At 31.9% G+C, this 4237-nt stretch overlaps 1 pseudogene; it reads right to left on the bottom strand.

Moving 5' to 3' along the window:
- Nucleotides 1-640: 640 nt before the first annotated feature.
- LOC105309076 overlaps nt 641-4237 on the bottom strand; it is an 82770-nt pseudogene continuing 79173 nt past the window's right edge.

Below are 4237 nucleotides of genomic sequence, written 5' to 3'. Positions count from 1 at the left end.
CAATTCGTTGAATAAACTACACTTTTTCCATTGAATTAATGGACATCTTTATTAAAAATAAATTCATCGTATATATGAGGTCAATTTCTAGAACTTCTATTCTGTTCAATTCTTCTAAATGCTGATAACACTGTCTTGATTATTATACCTTTATAATAAAACTTGAACACAGGTAGTCCACCAAATTTGTTATTTCTTAAAAGAATTTGAATTGTTCTGGTCCATTGCATTTCTTTATAAATTTTATATTTTGCTTGTTAATTTCTACCAAAAAAATTCTAGCAGAATCTTGATTGAGATCACTTTGAATATGTAGATTGACATGTGTCGAGTTGACATCGTAACAATATTAAATCTTTCAATACATTAACATAGTATTATCTCTATTTTTAGGTCTTTTAAATTTTCCTTTCGTAGTGTTTTATAGTTTTCAGTGTTTAGTTCTTGCATATGTTTTATTAAATTTATCCATAAGTATATCATATTTTGTATCAAGTATAAATGGCATTTAAATTCTTTTTTCAGTTACCAGTAGTTGTGTCCTAGTACAGAGAAATGCTACTTATTATTGTATATTGACCCTGACCTATGACCTTGATAAAATCATTATTAATTCTAGCAGTATTTTGTTGTTGTTATTAAATGATCTTTAATTGAAATATTTTCCTTTGTAGTTCTTAACTAGCTGGGCATTTTACTACACCACTGTTGATATCATCTTTGATGTCATAAGGGTGGTGGCCATCAACACTGCACCCTACAGACTGGGTAGTCCCCAAGATCCCTTGAATGGTTCCGGTGAGTTTTCTAGCTAAAAATCAGTGCTGCATCTGTCAGGCAATGTTAACAATCTCATCAAAATTGAAATTTTCATTGCGCTTAATGATTTTTTGCTTCTTTCTGTCCCTTGGCAGTTCTTTGAGGGCTTTGATGGTCAGGGCAGAAGCAAAAGGTATTACCTCAATCTGGGCCTGTTTTGAATGGTCATTTTTGCTGTAATCCTCAGACCCTTCTAATCACTGGTTGCCTTGGCGATGCCATCACCAACTATTTTTGGAGACAGACCCAGGGGCCTAATCTTGGGGGCAGGGTAGATGTGGCACTGACATCCCCACCCGTGCACCTCAGGTATACAACTTTGATCTCTTTGGGGTCAAGCATTGGCATGGCGGAGGTTGCCGATGTCAGATGAACTCAGATTCAGGGCTATCGAAGAAAGTTGCACCTTGGCCTCCTCCCAGCTAACAGCTGAAGCTCTAGCAGCACTTTCTAGATTCTTTAGAATTTTCTGCATGTTGACTATAATTAAAAACGGATTTATTTCTTCTCTTCTAATCTGTATTCTCTTAATATTTTTCTTCTTGTCTTATTGAATTGCCTGGAACTTCTAGAACAATGTTAAATAGAAGTAGTGAGAATAGATATTCTTGCCTTGATCGTGATCCTTGGAAGAAACCATTCAGGCATTCACCATTAAGTATAAAGAGCTAAAGCTCTTATAAAGATTTCCTTTATCAGTTTGAGAAAATGTCCATTCTCTTAGTTTTTTGAGAATTTTATGATGAACAGGTATTTAATTTTGGTGAACACTTACTGCATCAACGAATTATGTTTATTTTAATAATGTTATTTTAATTTTGAGTATCAAACTAACTTTTCATTATTTTCATAAACCTCGTTTAGTCAACAAAAAATGATTTGTATATCTTGGCATATTCTCTTTCTAATACTTGATTAAATATTTATCCATTTATAGTCTAGAAGCAAATCAGTTTATAGCTTTTTTTTTCTTTTAATATCTTTGGTTTTGGTATCAGGGCAATGATATCGTCATATAATGAGTTGAAAATGTTAGCTCTGCCTCTATTTTCTGCAAGAATTTGTATAGAATAAGTATTAGCTTTTCTTAAATATCTGGTAGAATTTACCAATGAAGCCATTTGGGCCTGAATAATAGGTCCCCAAAAATATCCAAATTTAAACCTCAGGGACCTGTGAATATTACTTTATATGACAAAAGGTACTTCACAGAGGTGATTAAAGGTGTTGAGATGCAGAGATTATTCTGAATTATACAAGTGGACACTAAATGTTATTACAAGTGTGCTTATAAGACAGAGGCAAGGGTTAGATTTAAATTTTAAAAAATAAAATAAAAAGTAAATATACAGAAGAAGGCAATGTGATGGCAGAGCAGAGGGAAGGAAAGAGTGAGTGAAAGCAATGAAGCAGAAGGAGAGAGATATGAAGCTATGTGAAGATGTTACCTTATTGGCTTTGATGATGGAGGAGAAAAGAACCACAAACAAAGGAATACACCTTTAGAAGCTGGAAAAGACAAGGAAATAGATTTTTCTGTAGAACCTCTGGAGGGAGCACAGCCATGCCAACACCTTGGTTTCAGGCCAGGGCAACCCATTTCAGACTTTTCATCTCCAGAACTGCAAGATAATAAATGTGTATTATTTTAAGGCACCAAGTTTGTGGTAACCTTTTTTCAGCAGCAATAGGGAACTAATACAAGTCTATAGTTTTGGCAGAAAAAGTTTTTAATATCGATGCTATCCTTTAATAGATATAGAGCTATAACGTTTTTTTTTTTTTTCTTGAGAGGTGGTAAATTGTTTCATTTACCATTTGTTCATTTTATTACATTTGTACATTTTATCTAAGTTCTCAAATTTACTGGCCTAAAGTTGTTTGTACTATTTCTTTAGACTCTCTTCTAATATCTGTAGGATCTGTAATGATGTAAACTCCTTCATTCCTGGTATGAATAATTTTTCTTTTCTAGCATTTTCTTAGTCCTTTTGTCTTATGGTTTGTCAATTTTATTAATCTTTTCAATGAACCTACTACTTCTTTTATTAATTTTTCTCTATTTTTGGTCAGTTTTCTATTTTATTGATTTATCCTCTTTACTATTTTTTTTTATTCTGTTTACTTTGAGTTTAAACTGCTCTTCTTTTTCTTATTTCTTAAGGTAGAAATTTAGATCATTAATATTAGATTTTTCTTCTTTTATAACATAATCATTTAAAACTATACATTTCCCTCCAGAACTACTTTAGCTGCATTCCACAAACTTTGGTGTATTGTGCTGTAATTTTCATGTATAAAATATTTTCTAATTTAACTTGTAACTTATTTTCATTCATGTATAATTTAAAATTTGTTATTTAATTTTTAATTAGTTGGGGATTGTCCAGGTATTTTTCTGTCACTCATTTCTAGTTTAATCTCACCATGGTTAGAGTATATACTGTGTATGACCTTTTAAAGTTTGTGAAGAAATATTTCATATCCTATCATATGTTCTATCTTGGTAAATGTGCCAATTGCACTTGAAAATAATGTGTATTGTGCTGTATTTGGGTGGATTGTTCTATTAATTTCAGTTATATCAAGCTGATTTATAGTGTTATTCAAAGCTTCTGTATCTTTACTGATTTTCTGTCCATATGTTCTATCAATTACTCATTTCACTCAAGATGATTGTTGATGTCTCCAATTATAACTATAGAATTACCAATATCTTTTTTTAGTTTTATCTTATTTTGCTTCATAGTTTTCTAAAGCAAATAAATACTCTAAGAAGGGAGGTCAGCAATCTATATTCATGAATAAACCTGTCTAAAGTTTAGTCAAGTCGAAGGTTGTGTTAAGGCCATCTTGGTCAGTAGGTAGTATCACTTATTTCCTTCAGAATGATTGGCCTTATTTTCTATTATTTTTATATAAAAGAGCCCAAATACCATTGCCTTTCTCTTACTAAAATTAGAACATACTCTTAGCTACAGCCAACATTTAGATAAAGGCATTGTGATACTTTATCCTTAAAAAAAGGAGTCTTCTAAGAGTTTAGTAAGTATCATATAATGAAGACAAAATATTTAAGAACTGTTATTCATGTACATAACACACTTAAGATTTAACAGCATTTTTGGTGGTTGACAGGCTTAGGAAATATGCCAAAATTTCTAGCTTGAATCACTGTCTTCTAGGCTTTATTCTTAGAGGAATTTTTAAAGCACTCCAATAAAAACACTGAGCACTTAGGCCTTCCATGAACCACACAGTAATGGATGCTCAAATAGTCCTTATGCTTGTGTAAGCAAGAGAAGAGAGATCATAAAGAATGTGGCAAAAAGTAAGGCTGAATTTCTGTGTCACCAAGCAGATGTTTAGCATCTTGGAACAGGATTATTGTTTTTTTTTTTTTCTTTTCTTTTCTTTT

The sequence above is a fragment of the Pteropus vampyrus genome, unplaced genomic scaffold, assembly GCF_000151845.1.
Source record: "Pteropus vampyrus isolate Shadow unplaced genomic scaffold, Pvam_2.0 Scaffold667, whole genome shotgun sequence".
In the NCBI taxonomy this organism is placed as follows: domain Eukaryota; kingdom Metazoa; phylum Chordata; class Mammalia; order Chiroptera; family Pteropodidae; genus Pteropus; species Pteropus vampyrus.
This window is presented reverse-complemented; position numbering and strand designations above follow the sequence as displayed.